Source organism: Cyprinus carpio, chromosome B5 (assembly GCF_018340385.1).
Source record: "Cyprinus carpio isolate SPL01 chromosome B5, ASM1834038v1, whole genome shotgun sequence".
Classification (NCBI taxonomy): Eukaryota; Metazoa; Chordata; class Actinopteri; order Cypriniformes; family Cyprinidae; genus Cyprinus; species Cyprinus carpio.
This window is the reverse complement of record NC_056601.1, coordinates 23,079,795-23,092,037: the sequence shown is the minus strand read 5'-3', so window position 1 is coordinate 23,092,037 and position 12,243 is coordinate 23,079,795.

Below are 12,243 nucleotides of genomic sequence, written 5' to 3'. Positions count from 1 at the left end.
GGTGGGCTGCTGTCAGAGAAAGAGAAGAAAAAATCTAGGTGAAGGGAGGGGAACCAATTAAATTCTTTGCTTTTCTTATGGTACTTGCATACATTTTAATTATAATTTAATTATATAAATTATAATTAACATGACAATGTTTACAAAACAGTAATCAATCGCTCAAAAGTTGGAAAATTCCTGTTTATTTTTACATATCTGTCAGTCTGAGGCGTTACTTGCGTGCGTTTTGCTTGACTGACTGATATTCAACAGTCTGTTTGGAAACCTTCTTTCAGTAAGTGCCTATGGGTCGCCGGAAGGAAAAAATAAAGTAAACAATATTTTAAACTTTTTTTCCATCAATAATCAAAGCTAGTGTGTCGATTTAATTATTTTAGAATATTACATAATTCAATGCCCGTTTGTCACGTATAATTTAATAATGTATAATGGTTTGGAACAATAATTTTATTTTTCATTGGGTTATAATGTGTTTTGTTGGGGTATTTTTAAGTTCTTATTCGTAAATCAGTTGAAAATTACATGCACAGACAAGCTTACATTTGTGGAACGATCTGGATCTGCGGTTTGTCTCATTTTATAAATCAAATTACATCGCTGAGAAAATGGATGCTAAATGACTACAAAAGCACTGCAAAAAACCATGCAGCACCAAAAGTCGCAATAATGGTAGGCTACACCATTTACTAAACTGTCATAAAAAATGAAGCCCAAGTGTCACCTACAGGCCTATTATGTGAAGTGTAGGCTGGCGAAATGGTGACGTGAAGATACTTTATTATATTACCATTTTTGATAATTATGCAGCATTATGAAAGTGCCTTATGCTCATCAAACCTGCATTTATTTGGTCAAACATACAGAAAAAAAACTGTAATATTGTGAAACCTTATTAAAATTTAAAAGAATGTTTTTCTATTTTAATACACTTTAAAATATCATTTATTTCTGTGATGCAAAGCTGAATTTTCAGCATCATTACTCAAGTCTTCAGTGTCACATGATCCTTAAAAATAATTCTAATATGCTGATTTATTATCTATGTTGGAAAGAGTTGTGCTGCTTAATTTTTTTTTCTTGTAACCTGTGATACTTTTTTGGGATTCATTGATAAATGAAAAGTTTAAAAGAACAGCATTTATTTAAAATAGAGATATTTTCTAACAATTTTGGATTTTTTTCTATCACTGTTCTATCAATTTTTAACAAATCCTTGCTGAACAAAAACTAATTTCTTTTTCTTTCTTTCTTTCGTTTTTTTTTTTTTTAAATACAGACCTCAAGCTTTCGAACGATAGTGTATATTGTTACAGAAGTAATATTTAAAATAAATGCTGTTCTTTTTTAAACTTTTTATTTATCAAAGAATCCTGAAAAAGTATCACAGGTTTCCAACATTGATAATAGTCTAAATCAGCATAAAATGTATTTTAAAGTATATTAAAATTTTGATAAAATAAATGCATTCTTGATGATCATAAGTGACTTCTTGCAAAAATCTAAAATAGTAATGTACCCAAACATTTGACCTCTAATTTATTTATTTATTTAGTTTTTTTACATTGCCCCTTTTTTACATCTGCACCCCTGCTTGCATACCATATCAGGTTACTCATCAAGCTGTGCCTTTAGTATCCTGAAATGAGTCTGGAACACTAAAAGTCAGGACTAAAGTTTTCAGCTGACAGTACAAATTTTTCACAGTACAAATCTATACAAAAGTATAGATACAAAAGTATCTTTATATAAAGATAAAGTTCAAACAAAGTTCCATACTAATTCTGAAGACATTTTCACTCTCCCCATACAGAGAGCAACTTAACTGTATAAACAACAGCTTACACAATGCGAAGTGGATGTTTTAGAAATGCATCTGTTGTATGCATACTGCACATTTTCTAACCATTACAAAATTACTCTCCATTTTAAAATAGTGCAGGTTTTTACAGATACAGTTGGTACGGAAAGTATTCAGACCCCCTTAAATTTTTCACTCTTTGTTATATTGCAGCCATTTGCTAAAATCATTTAAGTTCATTTTTTTCCCTCATTAATGTACACACAGCACCCCATATTGACAGAAAAACACAGAATTGTTGACATTTTTGCACATTTATTAAAAAAGAAAAACTGAAATATCACATGGTCCTAAGTATTCAGACCCTTTGCTCATTATTTAGTACAAAGCACCCTTTTGATCTAATACAGCCATGAGTCTTTTTGGGAAAGATGCAAAATTTTTTCACACCTGGATTTGGGGATCCTCTGCCATTCCTCCTTGCAGATCCTCTCCAGTTCTGTCAGGTTGGATGGTAAACGTTGGTGGACAGCCATTTTCAGGTGTCTCCAGAGATGCTCAATTGGGTTTAAGTCAGGGCTCTGGCTGGGCCATTCAAGAACAGTCACGCAGCTGTTGTGAAGCCACTCCTTCATTATTTTAGCTGTGTGCTTAGGGTCATTGTCTTGTTGGAAGTTGAACCTTCGGACCAGTCTGAGGTCCTGAGCACTCTGGAGAAGGTTTTCGTCCAGGATATCCCTGTACTTGGCCGCATTCATCTTTCCCTCGATTGCAACCAGTCCTCCTGTCCCTGCAGCTGAAAAACACCCCCACAGCATGATGCTGCCACCACCATGCTTCACTGTTGGGACTGTATTGGACAGGTGATGAGCAGTGCCTGGTTTTCTCCAAACATACCACTTAGAATTAAGGCCAAAATGTTCTGTCTTGGTCTCATCAGACCAGAGAATCTTATTTCTCTGTTTTTTTAACAAACTCCATGAGGGCTTTCATGTGTCTTGCACTGAGGAGAGGCTTCCGTCAGGCCACTCTGCCATAAAGCCCGACTGGTGGAGGGCTGCAGTGATGGTTGACTTTCTACAACTTTCTCCCATCTCCCGACTGCATCTCTGGAGCTCAGCCACAGTGATCTTGGGGTTCTTCTTTACCTCTCTCACCAAGGCTCTTCTCCCCCGATAGCTCAGTTTGGCCGGACGGCCAGCTCTAGGAAGGGTTCTGGTCGTCCCAAACGTCTTCCATTTAAGGATTATGGAGGCCACTGTGTTCTTAGGAACCTTAAGTGCAGCAGAAATTTTTTTGTAACCTTGGCAAGATCTGTGCCTTGTCACAATTCTGTCTCTGAGCTCTTCAGGCAGTTCCTTTGACCTCATGATTCTCATTTGCTCTGACATGCACTGTGAGCTGTAAGGTATAGACAGGTGTGTGGCTTTCCTAATCAAGTCCAATCAGTATAATCAAACACAGCTGGACTCAAATGAAGGTGTAAAACCATGTCAAGGATGATCAGAAGAAATGGACAGCACCTGAGTTAAATATATGAGTGTCACAGCAAAGGGTCTGAATACTTAGGGCCATGTGATATTTCAATTATTCTTTTTTAATAAATCTGCAAAAATGTCAAAAATTCTGTGTTTTTCTGTCAATATAGGGTGCTGTGTGTACATTAATGAGGAAAAAAATGAACTTAAATGATTTTAGCAAATGGCTGCAATATAACAAAGAGTGAAAAATTTAAGGGGGTCTGAATACTTTCTGTACCCACTGTATATTGCGAGAGTGAAAATATCTTCAGACTAGTTAGTATGGAATTCCATATGAACATTTTATGAATATGTATATTAATACTAACAGCTGAAGACTTAGAGGAGATTTAGTCCTGATTTTGAGGGTTTGTAACTCATTTTAGGATACTAGGCAGGGGTGTGGTTTGGATAAAAATGAAAGTCAGGGGGTTAAGGTAAAATGTAAAAGCTGTACTGGATGTTTTTCTTTTTTTGAGTCTGCTAAACAGATATATTATAAGAAGATATAAGTATATCATGCCATAGGCAACTGCCTATAAGGACCTACAGTAGTAGTGTTTTGTTGTTTCACACATTAATTTGACTGATGATTGAGGAAGGAAGGAAATCACTCATAAGGGGGATGCAATCAATTTGTTGTAAGTTACCACCTAAAAAGAGCTGCTTGTACTGTAAATTAACAAATAATATTAACCATACACTCAGGATATATTCTTATGACTTTTTAAACTGGCATACTTTCAATCACTTATAAAGAAACCAACTTTTGTCATCATGCTCAAATGAGCTATTTCATTTATCACCATTAATGCTGAAACTTTGCAGAAAAAAATGTTATTCACTTCAGTGGCTGCAACAGATTGCTTGCTTCTGTCTGACTGGCTGTGTCTCTGTTTCTAGTCTTTAATGATAAAAACTTTTTTTCCTTGAAGTCCCCATCTGATCATGTAAAATTGATACTAAATACAGTGTAATAAAATGTAATTCAAATTTAATTAAAAGATAAATTAATTACATTTTGTTGAATTATTATAATGTCAATGTCGTTGTTTTGTTTTAATTTAATAATATTTAATTACATTTTATTAATTTTAAATTTACTACCTCCTACCTAAAGCAGAACAACTGGGATTGCTTTATTTATCAGATCAAGTTGCTTTTTTTTGTGAAATTTGGCCTTCCTTCACTTGGACCTTTACTAAAGAGAACACGTTCATGTGAGGGAAGAGTTCAGTGGAGACTGGAGGCTGAATTCTCTGGGAAATGTTTTGAAACTAAAAGGTCATATGCAGACTAGTTGTGCATTACTTACAAAAAAAACAAAAACCACACACATGCCAGAGGTCCTCTATTGGATTGAGATCTGGTGACCGTGGAGACCATTTGAGTATAGTGAACTCATTGTCATGTTTAAGCAACCAGCTTGAGATGATTTGAGCTTTGTGACATAATGGCACATTATCCTGATGGAAGTAGCCATCACAAGATAGTTACAATGTGGACATCAAGGGATGGACAGAATTACCAACAATACTTGTGTTTAAACAATGCTCAACTGCTACTAAAGGGCCCAAAGTGTGGCAAAGAAATATCCCTCACACCATTAAACCACCAGCACCAGCCTGATCTACAAGGCAGTGAGGATGGATCCATGCTTTCATGTTGTCCATGACCCTACCATCAAAATGTTGCAGCAGAAATGGAGACTCAGTCCAACCTTTTTCCAATCTTCTGTTGTCCAGTTTTGGTGAGTCTGTGCGAATTGTAGCCTCAGTTTCCTTTTCTTAGCTGACAGCAGTGATTATTATCATTATTATTAGTATAATTATTACATTCAGAAATGCTCTTCTGCACACCTCCATCATAACAAATGGTGAGTTACTGTTGCCTTTCTATCAGCTCGAACCAGTCTGGCCATTCTCCTCTGACCTCTGGCATCCACAAGGCACAGATATGCCTCTCACTGCATATTTTATCTTTTTCAAACCATTCTCTGTAAAAGCTAGAGATAGTTGTACATGAAAATCATAGTAAATCAGCAGTTTCTGAAATACTTCAAATCACCTAAATCACCTTTCTTCCCCATTCTTATGCTTGATTTAAACTTCAGCAGATTGTCTTGACCATGTCTACATGCCTAAATGCATCTAGTTGCTGCCATGTGATTAAGTGATTAAGATATGTGCGTTAATGGGCAGTTGAACAGGTGTACCTATGAAGAAAGTGGCCGGTGAGTGTATTTTATATGTAATAATGGGCTGTGCTATCCAACTAACTCCAGGAGGGGGCACAACAACCTTACCTTTAAATCCCATAAAAGCTCACCTGCAATTAAAGCCTGACACAAAGACAAGTCTTATATTGTAAATAACATTCTTCAGCCCACTTCTTCCATGCAGTAGATTTATTAGTTGGTCTTGTTTATGTTTCTCAGCTTCCTTCACTTTCGGTTACATTTGGGAAAAGTGACAGAAAAGAGTGTGTTAAACCATGGGCAACAGGTTTTTATAACAGTGAGCTGTAAAGAAACTATAGCAGTAACAGAAATTTCAAAAACATAGTATTTTCCCTGTGTATTTTAGAAAGACATTTGAGGTAAATTCTTGCATTTTTCCAGCATTGAGCTAATAAAACTGAATTATTCAACATATAGTATACCACTGTTTGCTTCCTATACAGCATTAATTTGTTATCCCTTGATAAAATTAAAAAGGTATATCTTTCAAAAACAAACAAAAAACAAAAAAACAAAAACAGATTGGACCTTAAGCAGGTGAAAGCAGAAAATCAATGCAGAAAAAAAGAGAATTTATGTATTATACATGTAGTGTTCAGCTCTGCAGTTCAATAGGATGTTCCTGATGAATGCCATTGCAGGAATCTAAAACATACTCTGTTATAGATATATGCGCTTTTCCACATTGTTTGGAGTCAGTCTGACAATGAATCTATTATTTATGCAGCAAATTCTTTTTGCTACAAAGTCTTTATTAAAAGAAACCTGCTCTTTAAAATAACTAATGTTCAGATAACTTGGTTCAAAGTTGTTGAAGTGTGAATGTTTGAGGTCAGTTCTACCTTAAGGCACACAGCATTGGGACTGTGTCCTTTTTTACCAAATAATTTGAAGCATGAGGTGTAGAGGCTTCTAACAGGTGCTCTGTGCACTTAAAAGAAATGTCTTTCTATCGATATGTATCCAGCTGTTTCTTATGTACAGCAGCATTCTAGACATTAGATAGACACTAGGTATTATGAGTTCAGTCGTTCTGAAACCTTGCCCTTTTCTCAGTGAATACCTTTAATTTCCTTGTCCAGGTTATATTATCCTTTATCTGTGATGTGCTTTGTGTATTGGCCAAAGCAGTTGTTGCCTTGTCCCGCTGAATGCATTTGTTTAATTATCTTAGAAGACATAATAGACCTAGGCCTAGTTATAAAAGCCTATTTAGTTATACAATGAAAACAAAGGGCAAAACATCCCATAAATATGTAATTTTACTGTAAAATACTATCATTTCTTTTTTCAAAAAGTTTTTTTTCAACTACACTTAACAAAATTATAAACGCAACACTTTTGTTTTTGCCCCCATTTTTCATGAGCTGAACTCAAAGATCTAAGACTTTTTCTATATGTACACAAAAGGTCTATTTCTCTCAAATATTGTCATCTGTCAAAATCTGTGTGCCTTAGGCTGGCCACAATAAAAGTTCACTCTAAAATGTGCAGTTTTACTGTATTGGGGGGAGTTGATCAGGTTGTTGATTGTGGCCTGTGGACTGTTTTTGATCCACTCCTCTTCAATGGCTGTGTGAAGTTGCTGGACATTGGCAGGAACTGGAACATGCTGTCGTATACGCCGATCCAGAGCATCCCAAACATGCTCAATGGGTGACATGTCTGGTGAGTGTGCTGGCCATGCAAGAACTGGGATGTTTTCAGGTTCCAGGAATTGTTTACAGATCCTTGCAACATGGGGCCATGCATTATCATGTTGCAACATGAGGTGATGGTCGTGGATGAATGGTACAACAATGCGCCTCAGGATCTTGTCACGGTATCTCTGTGCATTCAAAATGCTATCAATGAAATGCAAATGAAATGGTGTGGTTACAAGTGGTCTGCGGTTGTGAGGTCGGTTGGATGTACTGCCAAATTCTCTGAAATGCCTTAGGAGACGGCTTATGGTAGAGAAATGAACATTTAATTCATGGGCAACAGCTCTGGTGGACATTCTACCACTGCCAGATGCAGTTAGAAATGTACTAAATACAAGCTAATCGCAAGGTATCTAGTAAGGGGGACACCTGGGGTGGGCAACCAGATTCAGTGGGGACCGGTGCCACCCCAGGCCACCATACAGACACACCCCTCTTTCTGAATATGTCCTAGTTTGTCTCCCACGTTCTATGTTAGTGTTTTTGTGTTATAACTGTGGCTTGTTCATTATTTTGTTCTGGTTATTGTATTATATAGCATCTGTTTTTTTCATTTCATTGTCTGTTTTCATCATAGCTTTGACAGTTTGCTGTGTTTTGTGTTGTTAGACTTTGCCTAAAATCTATGAATTACACTATAATCCTTGTTTGGATTTATAAATCCATATACCGCTGCAATTAGATCCTGCCTCAAACTACTATTTGTTCCCACAACCAGCTCTTGTGACAAAACAATTCTGTTAATTAGTACTTAAAAAAAAGTATTAATATTTGTGCCTTATTTTGCACCACCATATTCTAGATCCATTAACCCTACCCCACCTAAACATAGCTACTACAACAACTTCCCTACTATCAATAATCAGTAATTAGCAATTTATTGAAGTTAACTTCTTAATAGTGAATATGTTTCCTTTAATCTAAAGTGTTCCCAAGGAGTCTTATATATTTGTTATGCACAGACTAATTAGAATAAGAAAGGAACAGATGCAAATTATAAGGGGATTAGGAACGAAACAGGAACAAATAAAGGACAGTTACAAAATAAGAGTTCAAATGTACAATGACAGCTCTCCCCAACTTTTCCTCATAATTTCAGACAGCTGAAGACATTACGAAACCGGGTTAGAGTAGAAGAAATACTGGTTAATAATGTTATTTTTAAAAGACAATTTTCTTTATTATTATTATTATTATTAATAATAATAAATAATAAAGTACAGCATTTTCTTTACTCCAAAAAAAACAAAAAAAAAACAGGAAGCGATCAGGGGCCCTATTCACAAAGCATCTTGAGGATAAAAGTAGCTCATAACTCACTGATTTAGTAGAAAATCTTAAAAATAAACAACTCCTATTTCACATGTTGTTTCGGGCCATTCCCATTCCAATTCTCGAGTGTGTTTTTGTGACAAAACATGGTTTGTAGAGTCGCTGGGTCACAGAGTTGTTGCTTGTGTAGAGTGTAACCCCCGGTTGTGGATCTTTTACATAGTCATGCAGTGTGAACACCACAACGACTTAAAGACAGACAATCATATCTTGTATTCTGAACAGCACAGCGATATTGTGAACTTGGCTTTAGCCTGCATTTTAAAATCTTTATTTTAATGTGGCAATTAACATTTTTACTTTTTACATTTTTATTTGAATATGGCAACATAATATTACGCTCTACATTATTTCCATTAATACATTTCTAACAGAGACTATCAGCCAATCAGTGTGTGCATAGTTAATAAGCATGCTAAAATCATCCATAGCAATGAGCTCAGCCCCACCCTTACTCTGAGCTTAAGACTTCTCTCTATTCCTTAGTAAAAGTTTGTCTCAGCAGATTTGTGAATAGCTTTTAAGAGAAAACTCATAGCTAAAAACTTTTACTGGTATTTAGCAGAACTCTTAGTGGTAAGATAAAAGGTTTTGTGAATATGGGCCCTGGCAGCCTTAACCTGCTGCGCTTAGTCACAGCCAATACAGCATCATCTTTTTGAGATTTTGGCCAAATCTAGGCTACTAAACAAACAAACAAACAAACAAAAAATCTATTAACAATTTAAAGACATTAAAGTATTTTTAAAGATATTTAAAAATGTTTGCTGCATTGTTAAAAAACGCAACTTGTATAAGATTGCGTTTTGAGAGTGAAAAACGAAACAAAACATAAGTCGCGTATAGGCTCACAACGCATTTTATTAGCCCTCTTACATTCAGAAATAATGTAGGCTAAAATGCTGGTAGGCTAAAGCAAAATGTTTACAAACATTATAAACACAGTTATTAGTTTCTCTCAACAACAAATCCTCAAAAGTTAGGCTATGCGTTTAGGTTATAAAAACGTCAATCCAAAAACAAATAAATTTAGGGTGAAACTGATGCCTAACTCTCTCATTTGGCACAAATCCAAATGTTTACATATTCACAACTTATTTGGATGATAAAATATTATTTATTATAGGCTAGGCTTTGTACTTTCATCAACATAAAACATCATCCTTCACATCGGCTATATCAGCACAGTGAGGCGCTGGTCACGCTGAATGCAACAGATTGAACAACGGAGCAGTGTAACTTTTTATAAGTTTCTTTAACTGTATTTTATTTTGATAATGAACAGGCTGCAATGTTGCAAAATTATGTATGCCCGTGAGGCACCACTGAAATGGTCATACCAACGCTGGTTGGTTATATAGGTAGAAGCAAGACATCATTCAAAACTGTCAAGCTTTTGCAAAATAATAATAAAAAAAAACCCCGTAAAACTTTTGCAAAATAAAGAAAACTAATTTCTGCCATTTATTTTTCCTTTCCATAGAACTTTGGAACGTGTCACAATGAACTGTGACTAAATTTTTTTTTCTTTCGTTTGGTTATCTATCAGTGACTTAAGTGAAATATATTTTGTGTATATGCCTATTTTTTCTTTTTATGTAAGCCTATAGTTCTGGTTCAGGAATTGGAGATTAGTTTGAAAATTCTGTGGGTTTGGCTTCATTGTGACGATATTGTAAATCATGTGTAATCAGTCCAATGGATGGGCGAGACATCACGGGCAGGGTGACGTAGCGACCAGGAAGCATAAAAGCATGTGCGGTGAAACCAGCATCAGCTTTCTGTCATTCAGCAAGCATTCTGTGTGTATCAGTCTTATTTGGTTTTGTCTGTCCATTATCACTCTTTATTTTACTAATATGAGTGAAGACAAACATGTGTAAGGATGGATTTCACCAAGACTGAATTCAAGATTCCTGTCCTGTAATAAAACAATAAAACTCTCCAATCTCAAGTGAGGATCTGCGAGAAAGAGCTCAGGACAACACCTGGCTCGACCTCCTCTCGCCCCCCCCCATACTGAGTTCCTGACTCCTCACACCCTCTCCTTCCCCGCAGGCCATGCAAACCTCACAAATCTGATATCTTGGTTGTTTTAAGTGACATCAATATAAATACTTCTGGTGCGGCTGGTAAGATGGTTTCACTCCCACATCAATAGAACAAACAAGAATAAAGAAAACAAAACCTGTTCTCCTGGTGTGGAAGATGCCCCAATAAAGATCTTTATTAACCATCTGTTTGTCCTCAAAACCAGGCGTGTGACCCTTTGGGGCATGAGAAAGGGTCCAACAAAAGCTGCACAAATATTTGGGTGCTAAATGTTTACTGTCCTTTTGTTAAGATGTGGGTATTTAAAGGGATTTGGCAAACCACTCAGGGAAGAATCTGCAGTCAGAATTTCCCACACAAATTGCTGTGTGTATCTCTCTATTTGCCAGGTATGCTGACTCTTTGAAACTCTTTCTAATATTATGTTTTGAATTGCATTATGTATTTTATGCTGATCAGTTGTGTGATGAATTCTTTTTGATTTCTTTAATTGTTGTTTAAATCCTACCTGGTAAATGAATAAATGTTATTCTTGATTTATTCTGCATTATTCTTAATTCATTATTTCTAGTAGAGTAAAGCGAAGGTATTACCTCAAATCTGTGTTCAGGATTGTTCATACGAAAGGTTTAATAGATGGAGCATGGGGCACATCAATTGAGTCCATTTCGATTTTTGACTATCACTGTCTTAAATAAGTTGCAGTTTTCTTAAATATATAAAAACTATGCTTTTTGTTACGAGTAAGCAGAGCGCAGCCGACTTAAAGGTAGATATGTACCCTGCATCCAATGTTTAAGATCAGAACTGATGAGTTTGTGTCCGGGAAGAGCATTCAGTCAGCCAAAATGTTACTTCTAAAGCGATACCGGGTCTGCAGTGAACAAATAATTGAAAATATAAGACAATCAGAAAAATCTAAGATCCAAAATTTAAACACAATTAATTATATGATCAGCTACATTGTGAAACTAAGAGTCACTTATAATTGGAGTCAGACTTAAATTATTCATGGAGTCAGATTTGAATTCGACAAAAAATTGTATTAAATTAAGATGATTTTTCCAGAAGTGCCAGAGGACTTACACGTGGAAAACCTTTGACCAGACCACTAGATGCCGTCATTGGGCTAGTGGGTGGAACCTTACATATGGGTGTCCTTCCCTGCCCATGCTACATTATGGGTGGGGATACACATAGTTTATGTGTTGTCTGCTTGGGAGCAAAACACGCAGAGTTGGCTCTCGAGGGCATTGCGAGTGTTTTGTCACTGCGTATGCTTTGCTCTCGGAGGGCTCTCTTTGAGGAGGGAGACTTCAGCAGGGGGTACTGGTTAGGAGCTGCCCCAACCGTGTTCCAGCTCCTCATTCAGGGAGCGTCACTTCTAGTACTCCCCATAATGTTGGAAACAGACTGGCGCTCCCGGGCTGAAGGCTCCTAGCAGAAGGCAGGTCTGCAGACCATCATTCTCTGTGGACAGTCTTCGGCCAGAATGTCTGGATGCCTATGACCCAGGAGGTATGAGGGCATGCCCCCTCTGGGGAAGAGCGGTGTCTCGAGAGACTGGTTCCCTTAGGAGTCACGTGGCGGTGTGGG